At 36.9% G+C, this 19,103-nt stretch overlaps 1 protein-coding gene across 20 annotated transcripts in view; it reads left to right on the top strand.

Annotated features, from left to right (window-relative positions):
• Positions 1–19,103, top strand: part of LOC105495692 (syntrophin gamma 1) — an 893,014-nt gene that overhangs the window by 372,822 nt on the left and 501,089 nt on the right. The gene's annotated exons all lie outside the window — the stretch shown is intronic.

Below are 19,103 nucleotides of genomic sequence, written 5' to 3'. Positions count from 1 at the left end.
AGAATTTAGAATCCAGTTTACTTTATGGATAGGTAACAGAAGTTCAAGGACAATGAAAAGGACTAGAATCTAATAGGTATACTGTAATTTTTCTTTCTAGGTTCACCTCCATTTTTACCAAGAATAATCATAGTAACATTGATTTCTTTGCAAATTAAAAGTAGTCTCACTAAACTTCGAGTATTTATACAAGTGAGCAAGAGTATCAATTGAACGTATAGGCTCTTTTAAAGTCCACTTTGCTGTAACTTATAAGGTATAGCAGATATGACTTTTAAACCCTTTTAAGTTTAGGAAGCCAAGCCAAGGAATTGACATTAGACTTCACTTACAATACTTACTGACAGAGCTGGAGCATCAACATCTTGGACAAGCACTGCCATTTTAAAGATCGCCTTGATCAAAAACTGCCCAAATCCAAAGGGCATTAGCCTAATGGCTAAGGTCAGCCTGACCATAAACCACAAATAACATCTCTGACCGAAACAATCTAACCATAAGATAAACCCCTTCCCCAACCAGAGATATACCAGCTCTGAGATAACCTCCCCAGTGGCCAGAGAAATGTCAGCCCCAAGATAACCTCCCCTTCAACCGGAGACATTCCAACCCCACAATAAACTTCTCCCTCACGCAGAAACTTTCGGAGCCTCTAATAAGCTCTTTCACTCTAAAACCAATAAATACTCTTAGTTTGTAAGAGAGAGCGTTCATGACCAAAATTGGCCAGAAGCCCCTCTCACGTTTATTCTCCAAAATAAGCATGTATTTGACTGTTGAGGCACTTTTCATGTTTCTTTCTTCTTTCTTTAACTCTTACACCTATAGATGTGGGTGAATTTCTTACCTGAAAGTTACTCAACCGATTTACTCAATTTATAAAGCCAGGGAAACTTTTTAGCCAGGTGCTAGACCAGGTTTTTCCCCCAGGGGTCTCTGTTAGCTATATAAAGTCAGCCTTATTTCCTTAAAACTGTCTGCCCCGTCTCTACTGAAAATACAAAAAGTTATCCAGGCGTGGTGGCACACGCTTGCAGTCCCAGCTACTCTGGCGGCTGAGGCAGGAGAATCGCTTGAACCCGGGAGGCGGAGGTTGCAGTGAGCTGAGATTGTTCCACTGTACTCCAGCCTGGATGACAGAGGAGACTCTGTCCATCTCAAAAAAAAGCAGGGCGGGGGAAAGCTGTTTGACAATATCTGTTTCTATGCACTTTGCTAGTATGGCAATCCAGTCAACCCTTGGTAATGTAACCAGTGTTACCAATTGTGTCCTGTTACAAAGAAAACAGATTATTATAGAACTCATGCAAATAACTATATTGCCATGAAAATAGAAGTATTCGCTAAGACTTTCTAAATTCTGGATGAATCGGGTAGTGAACAAATGATAAATGCTTCAATTGTGTTTACAAATATGTATTTTACCATATTGCTCCAAGCTATAGATAGTTTAGAAAAAAGAAAGGGAAAAATGTTTCCTTGAAGCCAGAAAAATAAAACATTAAATAACCAACAGTGTTTGAAACAAAAAGTCACAAAAATTACAGTCATCCTCATCAGTTATTTCGGTCTCATATAATTAATTTTTGTTGTGCTTAATCTTGGGTTAGCAGTTTGATGAATCCTGCTTTTCCATGAGAGTTCAGGAAATTCTTACCTAGTTCAATGGTATGGTTTTAAAGTTATCAGAAACATGTAGTTGTTAGTCTTTCTCAAGAATCTCCTTAAAGGCAAAGCACATTTGTATTATAGTTGCTCACAAAATATTTCAGGAAAGATTCAGAGTAAAATAATTGTCTGCAGATGACAAAAGATTTGAAATGGCCATTGTTGAAGGTCTGATGAACATACATTATAATGCAATGGACACTCATCAGTACAGGAAATATGTGAATATGGAACAAAACTAATTTTTGTGTAAATTCACATTTTATTTTATATCCATCAATTCCAGCATCCTGTAGTATTAGTTCTCCATTTATACATTTTCAGTGCTCACCCTTATTTACTGTGCTTTTAACATAGATTCTCATTCCTGAGAAGTTCCTCTTGAATCAACTCTTAACTGAATACATTACATAGCCAAATCATTTCTTCAAAAGGGCACATAGTTCTGTATTTCCCAAGCTGCTGTGGTTGAGAAAGTTGTGATTTTCTTGTTGTAGACATAATATGATACTCTGGGATTACATATTATTTTGTTTTTAATCATCTTTATATTTAATAACACTTTCAGATTTGTGGAAAAACTTAAAATATATTATAGAGAATTTCCAAATGCCCCTGCACACAGTATCCTTTATGATTAACATAGTATATGAATATGGTGCACTTGTTAAAATTACCATACGTTATTGGTACGTTAGTATAAAGCAGAGTGCATACTTACTCAGATTTCTATTTTAACTTAATGTTCTTGTCCCAGTCCACGATGCCTTCCAGGATAACACATTGCATTTATTCATCTTGTCTGTTAACAGTGTCACAAACATTCTTTGGTTTTGATAACCTTAACATTTGAGGTGTACTGACCAGGAATTTTGTTTATATTGTTTTATTAGAATTTGTTAGATGTTTTCCTTATGAATAGATTGAGATTATAAATTTCAGAAAGAAAGGTCACAAAGGTAAATTACCATTTTCATCCCATCATCTCAAGCAGACATACTCTGAACATGCCCCATCATTGTTGAGGGTCATGATGCATTTCTACTGTCTTATTTCATTGTTCAAATGCTCTGACTTTAGCCATTGGTTGTTCTTTCAGGTGGGTCCTTTAACATCCACCTGTCAATGTGTGCTTTGGTTTTGTTATTGTTGTTATTGTTTTTAAGCACTTACTTACTTCCTGGAACCACAAAATGCTCCAATTTCATCTTGTATATTTCCTCCCCTCTGAAATCAGCCATTTCTGCAAAGGGTCATTGTTCTTTCTACTGGAAAATGGGTATGAGCTTGTTGATCATTTGCTACTAGGTGTTATTTCATTGTGCCCTGCTCATTGACAGAGTAAAGAACATAAATGTATTTATTACCACTGAACTGTACACTAAAAGATGGTAAATTACATATATACTTATTTATATATCTCTATCTATCTAGATTATTATCTCAATGAGAATAAACTCTCCTATATCCTTAAAACAAGAAATATATGTGTATATACTCACCTTTTTGCAAAAAGCAACTTATCAATGTTGTTTATTACGTTTTTTACTTTTAACAGTATTTGTTTGCTTGGAAATGTTATTGAGCCTCAATGTATTCCTTCAGATGGGCAAGTTCTCCTTTCATTTCACTCTGTTTTCTATGATTTCATGTGTTTTTGTTACATTGAATTAAGGTGCTTATTAACATGACAATGAACAATATAATTATAGCAAGTATAAAACACATTTTCCTCAGTACCTTGAGTTATGTTGTCTTCTAAGTAAATTTGTTTCATCAATAACATGGTACTTTATTTCTTTTTCTATTTCAGTATTATGTTTTCACAATTGCCATTTTGTTTGTACCTCACATTTGAACCTTTCTACTCCATCATTTATCTTATTCTAACATTATATACAGATGTTTTGGCTTTTTTCCTCACTATATGTATAACTTCTCTTTTTCCTATATGACCATTCTGTTCTGTTTTCTGTTCTATCCATTTTTGTGTGTGCCTTATGATTGATGTGAGGGCAGTAGTGTGCAGAGAATGGGAAAATCTGAGCAGAGGAGACCAACAAAAAGCATATCCTCTTTGCTAGAATGGCAGATCTTTACTTTCCTTCTCATGATGTATTCTCTAACTGCTTTCTACTAGTGTTTGTTTCAACCTATGTGAGGGCTGTATCTCTCCCAATGTGACAAACACCTGGGTTTGGATGTGTTTTCTTTGCCTAAAGTCAGTGTATGCTACAAGTGTGCTCCGGTCTGTAGTCACTCGTGCCATTTATGATCCCCGAATCACTCATTTCTCCCCACCAGTCACTTCTTTTATACTTCTATCCAAATGAGGAAACATAATGATAGCAACCACATTTTTCTCTTGATATTTGTATTAGGAAGAATTCCACAAATTGTTACCACATACCTGTGTGGCTGCAGCATTGTGAAGGAAGAATGAAGACCTAAGCTGAGCCGGGTTGTCTGCTTCAACCCCACATTATTCGCGTTGTCTGCTTCAACCCAACATTATTGTCGTTGTTGTCATTTCTTCTTCCTTATTAGTTTTAAGTGTTAATTGCACTGTGTTAAAATTCCGTTGTCTGGGTTAAGGTTGGGGAATTTGTTGCTGTGTTTTATAAATTTTTGTTAATTTCATAATTGGTGAAGAAATATTGTGATGCAGGTTTAACCAGTTATTTCAATACAGAAGGGACCAGAATATTTTTTTCAAGCCATACATTGAGGCTTCTGCCCCATCACTCAGCTGACGCAGCTCTGAATGAGGTCATCAGTGCCTTCATTACCGATACCGCTGCTTGTTTTAGACCTAATTTTACCATATTGCACTCCAGCACCTAGCATCATTAATTTCTTTTTCTGTCTAAAAATTCTCTTTTCCTTTCTTATCAATGGCCTTGTTCTCTCCTTGCCGTGTGCCGACCTACTTGACTATTATTCCAGTCCTATTTGCTTGTCTTTTTCCTTTGACTCCTAATAAAATACTAGGTTCCCCTAGAGAACCATCCTTATCCTGGCTTTCTTTCTCTCCCTGAGCTGTCACCACCATCTGTACGTTTTCATCATCTACCTTTTTACTTACTGCCCCAAGCATAAATCAGGTTAAGCTCTATCTCTCAAAATCTAGGCCTACTGAACGCTTCCTAGTGAAACATACCAAAAGCTGTAGTTATCATATTTTTCTCCCAATGTTGTTCTTCTCCTAGTTCCCATGTCTTTATGAATAAAAACACTCAGATGAGCAGTCTGAAAGTTAAACTCGTTGCCATCTGGCCCTTGGTTCCCGAGCTTTCATGCACAGTTATGCAAGTCACTGACTGCAACACAGCACCAGGTCAGGGGATTGTCTGAGGCTCACATTTCCCGACAAGCACAAAGGTGCCCTGGGGTCAAGCAGCAGACCATCCCCACTTACAAAATGATGCCCAAATCCTTTAGCAGTAGCCTGAATTGCAGTTCTGTGGTCTGTTATCTCCTGACTGCTTCAGTCATAGTTTAGGAGCTCTTCCTCTTATACCCGACTTGTCTTCCTGCTTCCACAATTACCACCACTGGATCCATCTTCCACATTGTCTGAGCGATAATTTTAATCCATACTCCTGAGCAGGCTCTCTACCAGTTCACTTGCTCCCCAAGAATCCTCATAACTCATCTCCTAATGCTAGACTCTGGTGACAACATTCCATACCACGTTTTAACAAAATACTTCATGCAACTTTACATATGCTCATGGCATTCCCAGTATTTACTGTGTCCTTTCCACCCCTCTGTGTCCATCTGGCTCACCATATTATATTTTCCAGTCTCATTGCAAAATCATCTCTATGAAGTGTTTCTGACTTTCTGCTATTCCTCTCTCTCCCTTGCTCTCCTCCAAATATGGCATTTATTCTATAGACCTTCAGGGACTGTAAAGTTATTTAGGAAAATACCAGGATGTACTCACTTATTCATATTTGTATTTCTAGTATCCGGAAGAATGTCTGCTCCATACATTAGTATAGGGGAGAATGGCATTGAGGAAGCAATTGTTACTAGTTCCGAATAAGCATGCTTAAAAAATAATTTGGTCTTCTCAAAAGGATTAAGATTACACACATCTACTATTGTCATATTTTCTAAATACAAAGATTTCCCTCCATATTTTTGTTTTACAAAAAGAGAAATATGACTAACCCACTCAAGTAACAAAAATAATTTAAATCTTTCTAAATGGCGGGCCATTGATTTACTTGTTTAATTGGTTTATTTGTTCTAGAGAATGTGTAGTGTAATGTAAATTATTTCCCTTTAACTAAAGACATCTACTATACTGAGAAATTCCACCTATTTTATACTGCCTGTGAGAGCAGAAATAGCCTTTGCTTGTCATTTTTTAAATTTACTGACAAACCCAGCACTCTACTCTTGCCAACATTAGATGAACAATGAATAAACCGCTCACTTTTGACAACTCAACTCTCTGAGGACATGCAGGCTCAGAAACACCAAGATTTCAAGGGATCAGTTTTGTGTGTAGAGCTACAAAATGTGTTGTTTAAGGTCATCTGGGGGAAAAAAAAGGGGTAGGATAAACAGAATGATTTTTAGTTACACAATTAAAGGATGTTGACATATGAGGCTATTTTTGTCATTTCAGAGGTTAATGTACTTAATGCTTTATTCTTCCCCCACCTAGGAATTGCATGCTACAGATTGCTAGCATTAATTTACAGTGTCTCTTCTCCTTAAAATAAACACAACAATTTTATCCTTTTCTTGGTGAAGGCACAGAGCTGTGTCCTAAGGTTAAATGTGCTTACTAAGAAAAATATTAGTTCCAAAAATATTAGTTCCAAATATTAGTTCCATTTAGTTCCAACATGTGACCAGTTTAAACAAGAGAAATTCGATTCTGTTGTTGTTTTACATTTTGCTTTGCAAAGTTCTTTTAAGAGGAGCAAAATGGTAATATTCAACCTTTAGATAAATAGTATATAATAAGCCTGAGTAGAAGACTACCATACAAATATTTCAATCCTTGGTTGTACGTGGTATGGAAAACACAGTAACATAAAATTCAGTAATCTGCTATGTAATTTTTATGTGGATCCAGATGAAGCTGTGTCTTCACTAGACAATTTATCAAGTTTACTGATTTTCTGGTATCATTTACTAAGTTATCACTGAATAGAATGCACAGACTTGGACAAATCTCCAGGGTGTGACTGCGTCAGTGCCCGTGATTCTTTTGTGGTGCAATCACGCATAATAGCCTCAGAAAGTGGAGGCGTGGGGTCAGTGACTGAAGTTGTACTTCCTCTTGCTTATACCTTAGTTATAGTGAGACAGTGCTGTGCACCATTAAAGAGTTTGCACACATCATTTTATCGCTAACATCATTGAAGTTCTTTTAATTATTCACACTTAAAGAAATATTACAGAATTCTGAGCCATTTCCACAAATGTAGAAGCTAGAATGTAAATAACACTGGACTGGAAATTTTGTCTGTTTTGCTCTTTGCTGTATTCCCAGTGCCTACAATAAGGACTGATATAATACATGAACAAATAATAAATTTATTATTATTTATGTTCAGCAAATAGTTTTGAAATTAATAGTGAAAGAGAGGAGAAGTCAGATGTGTTTGCTGGTAGTTACAGTCAGGATTGGCACCAGGAAAAACTGCAGAACTGGTTAAAGTCCTCTACCTTCCTTTGGGATATCTGTTTCTCCCCTTTTATAGTAAAGGAATATATGGAATGCACATATAGTAGGCTTTGGATTCCGCAGAATGTTCTCACAGAATTTGATTGGGCATCTGTTGAAGAACATGAGGAATGGGTTCCTGTTGAGTATTGCAGGGGATGGGGGTGCAATTACATTCTTTTCCAACTTGAAGGATTCTTCAGTTCCTTCAGTACTAGCAGGATTCCTGCTATACACATTCATCTTCCATAAACTATAGCTCTCTATCCCACACAGGGCTGGGATCTCTTTCTGAAACATTCCCTCAGCCTCATGTTTCTCAGACCCTCTCCTGTACCTAGGTTCCTCCAAATCCTGCCTATTTTAGGTATCTGGAGTTACCATAATAAACAAGCCACCTGGTGTGCTCCCTGAGTCATTACATTATTTCTCCCTAATAAGACATTTAATACAACTCTATAAAAAGTGGCTTAACTACAGTTTCAGAATGCCATTTGCAATGCTGAAAGGTCCTCGAAAGAGGATTCTTGGCCGGGCATGGTGACCCACACCTGTAATCCCAGTACTTTGGGAGGCCGAGGTGGGTGGATCGCGAAGTCAGGAGATCAAGACCATCCTCGCTAACATAGTGAAACACTATCTCTACTAAAAATACAAAAAAATTAGCCAGGCGTGGTGGCAGGAGCCTGTAGTCCCAGCTACTTGGGAAGCTGAGGCAGGAGAATGACTTGAACCTGGGAGGCAGAGCGTGCAGTGAACCGAGATCTTGCCATTGCACTCCAGCCTTCCAGCCTGGGCAACAGAGCGAGATTCTGTCTCAAAAAAAAAAAAAAAAGAAAAGAAAAGAAAAGAAAAAACAAAGAAAGAGAAAGAAAGAGAGAGAGAGAGAGAGAGACAAAGAAAGAAAGAAAGAAAGAAAGAAAGAAAGAAAGAAAGAAAGAAAGAAAGAAAGAAAGAAAGAAAGAAAGAAAGAAAGAAAGAAGGAAGGAAGGAAGGAAGGAAGGAAGGAAGGAAGGAAGGAAGGAAGGAAGGAAGGAAGGAAAGAAAGAAAGAAAGAAAGAAAGAAAGAAAGAAAGAAAGAAAGAAAGAAAGAAAGAAAAGAAAGAAAGAAAGAAAGAAAGGATTCCTTTCTTCTTTTTAATCTCAAGAATTGCAGGGTTAATTATGCCATTTTTCATTGCTGTGTTCTCTACTGAATGTGAGGCCTTTGCAGGGAAACATCACTGTTTAGGTTGCTGGGGTTTTAGGAAAGTCCAATCTTTGGCAAATACCTAAAACTTATTAGGTTGCAGTTTCCAAAGATTTTTAGGTTTTTCCAGTTGTAATATCTTGGATTCCTAGATATAGCCATTAGTATAGCACATATATTACTTTATTGTCCTTATTTATTTACATTTGCTTATTCCTATTCATTCTTCTTGAGGACAAAATCTAGTCGGTTATAATATTAATAATAATTGTACTCATTTATACATTTTTAAATTTTTTTGTGATTTATTTATTTTGTTTTATTTTGCTTTTTTTGAGACAGGGTCTCTGTTTGTCTCCCAGGCTGGAGTGCAGTGGTATGATCTTGGCGCTCACTGCAGCCTTGACTTCCCTTGTTCAAGCAATTCTGCTTCAGCCCCCCAAATAGCTAGGACTACAAGTATGCACTAACACACCTGGCTAATTTTGATACTCTTTATAAAGACAAGGATTTTCCATGTTACCCAGGCTGGTCTCAAACTCCTGAACTCAAGCAATGTCCATCTCAGCCTCCCAAAGTGCTGGAACTACAGACATTAGCCACCTTATACATTTATTTATTTATTCATTCCTGCATATGTGGATTTCATTCAAGTAATAATCATTGAGCATTTGCAATGCAATCTTTTCAGCCTTGAAGTTTCAGCAGAGAACAAAAGACATAAGGTCTCTCCTCAAACATCTTGCCTACTAGAGAGAGCCAGACTTATGTATTTATATATAAGAGAGACAGACATGTGTGTGTGTGTGTGTGTGTGTGTGTGTGTGTGTGTGTGTGTGTGTGTAGAATGCAATGTCAGATAATGAAAAGGACTGTGAAGAAAAAACAGAGTAGAAGGATAGAGTGTGAGGTGCTATTTTTTAAAAGATTCATAGGGAAAACTTCTCTAAGGAGGGTTATTTGAGCAAAGACCTGAATCAAGTAGGGAAGCAAGCTATGTAACTATTCTGGGAAAAACTTTTTCAGGTGGAGGAAAAAGCTTGTGCACGTGCCATGTAATGGCAACCTTCATAGTGTGTTTGAAGGCCAGTGACATAATAAATGAGACAGACAGGTAAGAAATGACCCTGGGAAAGTTGCAGGGTTAGATGAAGGAAGGCTTTCTAGGGTGTACGAGGGATTTGGAATTTTATTGTTTGTATGATGGAGAATCATTGCAGGCTTGGAAAAGGAGTAACATGATAAAATGACTGTCTTTAAAAAATTACTCTGGCAACTGAGTGAAGAATAGGCTACAGGAAAGAAAATGAGATCATAGAGACCAACTGGAGGAGTGACATAGCACTCTAAGTGACTGTTGCTTGTGTCCTAGACCAGGGTGTCAGGAATAAAGCTAAGTAGAAGGCATAGTTAGGATAGAATTTTAAGACAGAAAAGACAAGACATGTTGATGGATCTGATCTATGTAAGAGAAAGGGAGACATCAAGATGCTGTCCATTGTTTTGGAGTGAAAACGGTAGAGGCATTTATTGAAATGGAGGGAGGTTCATGGTAGGAAGCAGAATGAGGAAAGGTGCTCACGTGCTCTAATGTTTGGTTTGAAATGTCTATGACACACACATGTGTAGTCAGTGGGTTTGAGTCTGGAGTTCAGGGGACAGGTTAATTCTAGAGCTGAAAATACGGTAGCCAACAGTTTATACAGATAGCATTTAAAACCGTGGGGTTGGATGACATCAGTCAGAGTCATGCGGACAGAAGCGCAGAGGGAGGAAACAAGCCAGATGAGTAAGGAAGACTCAACCTGTTCCAGGTTGGTGCAGCATGTAACTGTAGTTGAGAGCATAATCTACTTGAATCCAGGACAGATCAGTTTGGATAAAATATGGAAAGAATGAAGGGTATAATGTAGTATGAGCCAAAAGAAGAAAGCAGGCAATATGTTAGAAAACGGATGGCCGATGCTGCTGCGGTCCTGAGGATAGACAGGATTCTCAGTTGGGAAATTACTGACATATTCAGTCACTTTTTAAAACCCCTCTGATTGAAGTGGGAAGACTGGTTCAGAGAGGAAAAGAGCAGAGGCAGATAGACTGTTCAGAATACTTACAGAAATACTTGAGAGGGATGACTGTGTCTGGCACCCAGATGCTCATTATGGAAAGAGACAAGCAAAAGCATTTGAAAGACAAGAAGATGTGGTTTAGGTTTCAGGTTGAGTGCTTGGAGGAGGTATTACTCTCAGTTGAGATGAATATGACCAGGGGGTGAGAGAGGCTCCGTGAGTTTAATGTGCTCCTTGTGAAAGGAATGTTTTGATATTTGTCAACAATACTGGGATGTATATTTTAATATTTAGTTATCCACAACCAACAGGTGGCATTTAAAACTAAAAGAATGAATGAGCTCTCTCTATAAGTGCATAACATAAGGAGAGGGAGCAAGGTGCACCTGAGGAAAAGCAGTGTGCAACAGCATTGAAGGAGACCCTAGCAGAGGAGGTGGAGAAGGAAGAGCCAGGGACCTGAGGCAAGACACAGCGGGTTCTGGCCTTGGAAGTCAGCTAAAAAGTGAGAGCTTCATCGTAGGGCCCCTCAGGAGGGCTCAGCATTGTGTTCATACAAAGTGTTTCCTTGGAACAACCTGTGTGTGTAGCCTTTGGAATTCATTATAGAACTGGGACATCCAGGCAGTCTTGTCACATGGTTGTCTGCTAGAGTTATCGTAGCTGAGTACTAAACACTGATTGGTTTAAACAACAGAAGTTTGTGTTCTTGTGATTCTGAAGGCTAGCAGTCCAAGACCAAGATGTTGGCACGGTTAGTTCCTCCTGAGGCCTCTCTCCTTGTTGTAGATTGTCATCTCCTTCCTATGTCTTCACAGGGTCTTCCTTCTGTATGTCTGTGTCCTAATCTCTTCTTATATAGAACCAGTCATATTGGATTAGGGCCCACCTTCATAAGCTTCCTTTTCTTTCTTTTTTTCTTAGAGTGAATCTTGTTCTGCCACCCAGGCTGGAGTGCAGTGGCGCGATCTCAGCTCACTGTAACCTCCGCCTCCCCAGTTCAAGAGACTCTCCTGCCTCAGCCTCCCGAGTAGCTGGGATTACAGGCATGCACCAAAACCCCCAGCTAATTTTTGTAATTTTAGTAGAGACAGGGTTTCACCATTTTGGTCAGTTTGGTCTTGAACTCCTGACCTGAAGCAATCCACCTGCCTCGGCCTCCCAAAGTGCTGGGATTATAAGCATGAGCCACTGTGCCTTCCTGTAAGCTCCTTTTAACTTAATTACCTCTTTAAAGACCTTATCTCCAAACACAGTTATATCTGTAGTACAGGGGTTGAGATTTCAATATATAAAATTGTGTAGTACAAAATTCAGTCCATAGCAGTTAGACCACACAAATCTCACATTTGTAGGAGTTGTGACTTGGAAAAAAAAAATGTATCTTCAGAAATCATTTAATATTTGATGTCATATAACTTTTGTATTTCTAGAGAAAAATAAGTTATACTGTGACATTACTGGAAAGAACATCTTATCAAGAAAAAATTATGACCTAACAATGATGATAAATTAATTTATGATCTTGTTATAAGAATTAGTGGAATATGTGTAATTCAAGGTACAATGTCTACTTCCAAATAGAACAATGTATAATATATACTAATATCACAACAACACAGAACTAAAAAATTAAATAATCTATTAAAAAATAAAAGTAAATCTAATATTATTACATTTAAGATTAAGTAATTCCTAAAAGTGCAATAAGTGAAACTGTCAAATAGACCAGTAAGAACCTCCACACCAATTTAATTCTGAATGTGTAGTTCTAATCCACATTAAATAACTACAAGAAACAAAAAAGGCTCAAGAGTCACCCAACAACTTCAAAGTACTCTCAAGCTTTCTATGCCTTTTAAAGAGAAACAAAACAATAGGATATGTGTATATATCAAAAGAGATTTATTTTAAGGAATTGCTTCATACAATTATGGAGTCTGGCAAGCCCCAAAATTTATAGTTGAAGTTCAAAGAGGATCAGGCTAGAGACCTGGGAAACAGCTGATGTTGCGCTTCAAGTTCAAAGCTTTCATGCTGGCAGAACTCCTATTTTAATGGGGTAGGAGGAAAAGAAGGAGTCAGTCTTTAGTTCTTTAGTTCTAGTCAGGCCTTTAACAGATTGAGTGAGGCCCACCCGTGTTATGGCAAATCTGCTTTCCTCAAAGTCTGCAGATTTAAAAGTTAATTTCATCAAAAACACTTGCATAAAAATATTCAAAATTATATTCCACCAAAGTATCTGGGCACCATGGCTCAGCCAAGATGACACTAAAATTAAACATCATAATAGTCTACTTATCCTCTACATTTGCTTATCAGTGCCAACAGGAAAAATTAGTAGGGAGGTCAGTGGAGCAGATGTGCAGGTGAGCTGTCCTGCCAACGGCTCACCAGAGCCGGACAACGAGCACTAAAAAATCTCCATCCAACACTACATCACATCTCTTTCTCTCTGTCAACAGATACAGGCTGAGGTCACCAGATCAGTTAGGTAAGTAGAATATTCAACAGACAAACCACTTTGTACATAGTATATACCTATGTAGGTACTGTAGTCTGAGAAGGAAACAATTTAAGACAATCCCTACCTCCAAGACATTCTGCAAACTTAGGGAAGAAGCAAAGAAATTAAAATCAAACTTAGGGACAAAGTACATTCTTAAGGATATATTTTAAACAAGAAATTATAACCATGTTTTCTAATAATGATAATCCAGCCCACTGGAAACAGACAGAACTACAAATAATGGCAACACTGATAGGAGATTGAACATAGAAAATGGTTTTGGTTGCCAAACTCCATCATCTCTAACATTCATAATATTTCTATATCTCCCTACTTATTCCAGAAAAATCCATATATGTCTTTAATCATTTTGAAGTTTACCTTAAAGAATATTTTTTCTCTTTTAATAAGATAGGTAAATGATTTCTTTGAAATAATTTTTTTTATCTAAACAGAACAGTGTTTCATTGAACATATTGCAGCTGCTTTGATTTAGTGTGAGTTTCCAGTTGCCATTACAGATATGTTGATTGAAGTCACTTGCATAATCAAATAATGGTTTCTTCTTTGTGCCACAAGTTAAAAAGAGAAAAACATTACTGCCAAAGGTTGTTTACATGTAGACAAACAACCTTCCAGAAATTTAACTAGTCTCATTGTTTTAGTTCTTCTTTAACTGCCACAGTCAACATTTGCTTGACTATTCAAAATCCAGTTTAAGGACAATTTGGAATCTGCCAAGAGTTTGCTAAGATACATACACTGTGTACTGAACATACCATACATAGAAAACAAAGTACTAAAGACAAGGATGTCTTTGGACAAAATGTTCCTCATTTGAGTCTAACTTCATTCTAGAGGCTTCAACACCTAATTATTGATAACAAAACTCTTAATGTAAAAAATGCACCTAATGCATTTAAATCCTGTGATGGCATTTGAGCATGTGTATAGCTCATTAATATGACCCTAGGCTGGGACAGTATGTTAAAGTGTTTAGGAATATTTTAAGATTTGAAAATATTTAAGATTCAATTTGTTTTTCAGCAGACCACTCACAGCTCCCCAGGAGAGATGTAGAACACCATGTTCTTCATCTTAAATGCGAAACACTAGGTAATGGAAAGACTGTGTTGCAGGCTACAATTGAAAAAACAAAACAGTGAAAGACGGTGTGGCAATTCCTCAAGGAAGTAGAATCAGAAATACCATTTGACCCAGCAATTCCACTACTGGGAATATACTCAAAGGAATATAAATCATTCTACTATAAAGACACATGCACATATACATTTATTGCAGCACTATTTACAATTGCAAAGACTTGGAACCAACCCAAATGCCCATCAATGATAGACTGGATAAAGAAAATGTGGCACATATACACCGTGGAATACTATGCAGCCATAAGAAAGAATGAGTTCATGTCCTTTGCAAGGATGTGGATGAAGCTGGAAACCATCATTCTCAGCAAACCAACACAGAAACTGAAAACTAAACACTGCCTGTTCTCACCCATAAGTGGGAGTTGAACAGGAAAACGCATGGACACAGGAAGAGAACAACACACACTTGGGCCTGTCAGGTGGGTGGACGGCAAGGGAAGCGAAAGCATTAGGACAAATACCTAATGCATGCTGGGCTTAAAACCTAGATGACAGGTTGATAAGTGCAGCAAACCACCATGGCACATGTATACCTATGTAATAAACTTGCATGTTCTGCACATGTATTCCAGAATTTAAGTAAAATAAAAAATAAAAAGAGAGAGATAAAGAGAAGCAAAACAAAAACAAAAACAGTTTATTCCATGGGCATTACATCATATTTAAGGAAATTAGCTATCCTGCTTATTAAATAGTAAGCACAAGAAGTACTCCCTGAATACTTGTCCCACATAGCTCATAAATCCATCTGGAGATTTATTGTTCATCAGTTCAACTCTAGATTTCTTAAAACGGGGTCAACCTTATCCATCCCTATATCAGGTTAGAATACATGCAGTGCCCAGTATATTTTCATGGTCTTTAATTTCATCAATGTAAATATTTTGGGGAATTAATTACTGTTTGAATGGGAAACGTTTGACCAATGAGTCATGATTGCACATGACAGTATGGTCGTCCTCCTTATCTGCAGAAGATACATTTTACAACCCCCAGTGAATGCCAGAAAGTGCAGACAGTACCAAATCCCAAATACATTATGATTTTTCCTACACATGCATGCCTGTGATAAAACTTTAATTTATCAATTAGGCAGAATAAGAGATTAACAACAATAATAATAAAGTAGGACAACTATAACAACATGCTATTTACAATTTCACAGATAGAGGATTCATTCTTACTATAGATCTTAGCAACCCCAGCACACAATTTTTTTTCCCTTTCCTTATTGAGTCAAGGAGTTACAACTTTCACTTGGAAGCACTTTATGGGTTGTCTTTGGCATGTCTGAATTGCAAGCTTCTTTACTTTTGCACTTTGGGGCATTACACAGTAAAATAAGGGTGACTTGGACACAAGCAATGTGATACCTCAACAGTCCAGATGGCCCCTAAGAGCCTCAGAAGTGGGGAGCCTACACAGTGTGGAGACTCTGGAGAAAAGGAGTATTCACATCCTGGGGCAGAACAGTTGGAGATTTCGTTATACTACGCAGAATGGCATGCAACCTAAAATCTATTAACTGTTATTTCTGGAGTTTTCCATTGAATATTTTCAGACTGTAGTTACTGCAGGTATCTGAAACCATGAAGAGCAAAACTAGAGAGAAGAGGGGATTCCAGCGGTGTGTTAGCAAGATAACTGGGTTGCAGGAGGAAGATTTGGTTGAAATATGTGGCTTTTTTTTTTTTCAACAATTTGGTTTGTTATGTGAGGACACTATTACAAAGAGAAAAATAAAAACAAATATTGTTTTTGTTGTCAAAAACAGGATAATGGGGGAAGGAAGAAGACAGAAGCACATTATGTCACCATCCTGTTGAAAAGCTAAAAAAATCCATATTAAGGGCTGAATCATCTTGTCACTAGCCAGCTTTACACCTGCTCATGCATCCCTCTCCCCAAGGTAAAGACCTGATCCAAAAGGTAACAAAACCTCTCTTACCTCCCAGAGATGGACAAATGATCACATCTCAGATTAGATCTTAGTTTTTGTCTCCAAATATCAGGAAGAGTAGAGTAGTTATCTGCCTAAGTATTTACATTTCGAGAAGTAATAATACCTGGAAATTTGGAAACATCTCTAGGTTGGAAAGATTCAGATACATGGGGCTATTTGACTTCTGGAGAGTATATTTATATTCCAATGGTGTGGAGTTAGGGCTCAGATTCAGAGTGAGGGAAGCTGCCTTATTCCCTTTGTAAGCAGAGAAAACTCATTTTCTTCACCCCCTGCCCATGCAATGTACAGCTAGCTATGTTGGAAAAATTTCCCTCAACTCTCATGGCATGAGATAAGGATGTAAGGCATGGGGCTGATGCACTTACTATTTACTTTGAAGTAATAAGTGGTCTGTCTCTGGTCCAGAACACTTCATGTGTGCAATCAAGATACATTTAATAAAGATGAATATTAAAAACCTAACAGGCTTCAATTCAATTTTATTACCCTTTGGATCAGAAAAACAGGACAAATGGCCATAGATCTACTCCTCATTGTATGTGAAGAGTGAAACGTTTCTAGGGGAAGTGATGGCAAACATTTCCTATTTTTGTGCTGTATACACTTCTGTGTTTCGGGCTAGGGCTTCTAGTGTGAACTCTGAGAAACACAGGCAAGTTTACTTCAAAAATACTTTATTCTTTGGTTGGTATTTCATATTCCTTCAAAACTGATCTTATAGCAACAAAATCAACCGTAAGAAATAATAGGAAGATTTAATTATTTCTAAAGTACTGAAGTTCAGGTTGTTTTTAATTGCCTTTGTTTGAAAGTGAAATGCATATATTGAACTTGAACGCTCAAAATTCCCATGGAAACAAATCAAATAAAGTAATTACAAAGTAATTGCTAATGTTAAGTATGATCAAATTTAAGTTGTCTCTTCTAGGACCAGTTTACACCTTGATAGTTTTAGCATGGCAGGTGTAGATTTTAGGGTACCATGAGAAAGAGAAATACCAAAAGTTTTCCCAAGAGACAGGGTTTTGTTGGTCATCCAGGCTGGAATGCAGTGATGTGATCATAGCTCACTGCAGCCTTGAACTCTTGAACTCAAGCTACCCTCCTGTCTCCTTATCTTTCTCCTTCTTCAACTTCACCTTCTCTTCCTCCTCATTATTGTCATTGTTGCCATTGTTTTAGTGAAAAAGAAAGAAGGGGGAAAAAGACATCATTTATTGAACATGTATTATAAGAGGGGCATTTAAGTAACCTCTTTGGAATCTTACAAAGTTTTCAAACAGTCTTTTGGGGAACAGACAAAGAGACATCATAGGCTAATGCAATCCTAAGTTAGTGTCAAATTGAAATATTTGAGCCACATGTGAAACTTTAAGTTTTCTAGGAGTCACATTAAAAAAGTAAAAGAAATTGATCAAATTAATTATAACAGTGTTTTAATTTATCTCAACTGATCCAAAATATTAAAATTTCAGCTTATAATCAATAAGAACATTATTAGAGAGGGATTTTACATTTTTATACTAAATCTTGTCTGTACTATATTTATTTTTATTGGAATCTCCATTAGAACTAGCCCTATTTCAAAGGCTCAGTAGATATATGTCACTAGGAGTTCCCATTTAGGACAGAATAGGCCTATGGAATAAGAGCTTACGTCTACAACCAACTTGCCTGTACTTTAACCCATTTACTAAACTTTGGTGAGATTACTTAAATGCTTTCAACTTTATCTTTCATAGCAGTACCTGATATAGGGTAGTTGTAAAGACTAAATGAATTCATATAGAACAGTTAAACTAAAGCCTGTCACATATTTTCTATTATTATAGTACTTAATTACTGAATAAATTTATTTTTAAGACACTTTTTTGGAAATTAGTTTTAGTACCTCATTCGTAAAAGAGGAACTAAATGTAGAGAGGTCCAATAATCTTCCCAAGTTTACTCAGCTAGCTAGTAGCTAACTTTTATCAAATTTATTGTGATTTTCCTAATGCACTTATCTTTTCAGATAGAAAGCGTGTTATGAAACAGTTGTAGTGTGAAAGCACCAGTTGTTGTAGTGTGAAAGCACCAGTTTGTGTGCTTGTTTCCATACTTCATGAAGATTTTTTTTCAGTTGTTACTTAAATACATGCATATGCATATCTATATCTATGTAGTGTACATTTTTTTGTGTGTGAATACACAAATTCATTTGATTTATGTTGGGCTGCCCCGGAATACTGGAAGAGAGTTTCCTGAAAAAATATCTTAAATCTGTGCCCAGCCAATAAATAAATTTTGCAGATTATTCTTGGTTTTTCTTTGCAGCATCAAAATATAAGAATGGGAAAAAAATTTTGAATTACTTAAGTTAAAATTGGTATTCTTCTAATAAATTTCAATAGTTTGAAATTTCTTCTTTTGATGATAGATTAAGTAAAGCAGACAAGTTTTCTCATGGAGGAAAATTTTTAAAAAACGGGAGACTGATTAAAAAAATTCTGATATAATTTTTCTCAGTACTCATTGTTTCTCTGTGTGGATTCAAGTTACCATGTGGTACCTTTTCCTTTTAGCCTGGAGGAATTATTTTAGCATTTGTTGTAAAGCAGGTGCTAGCAACAAATTTTGTCTTTATCTTGGAATGTCTTTAATTTGCCTGTATTCTGAAAGATAGTTTTGTTAGATATAGAATTTTTAGTTGATGTTTTTATTGTCTTTAAACATCCTTCTTCTGCCTTCTGACTTTATTTTACTAACGAGCAGTAAGAGAGTTATAGTGTGGTCCCCTTGACTATAAGGAGTAATTTTTGCTTTGCTGCTTATAGGATGTTTCCTTTGTCTTTTCCAACAGTTCGA

Source organism: Macaca nemestrina, chromosome 8 (assembly GCF_043159975.1).
Source record: "Macaca nemestrina isolate mMacNem1 chromosome 8, mMacNem.hap1, whole genome shotgun sequence".
In the NCBI taxonomy this organism is placed as follows: Eukaryota; Metazoa; Chordata; class Mammalia; order Primates; family Cercopithecidae; genus Macaca; species Macaca nemestrina.
Note: the sequence above shows the minus strand (reverse complement) of the source record. Positions and strands in the feature narration are given on the sequence as shown.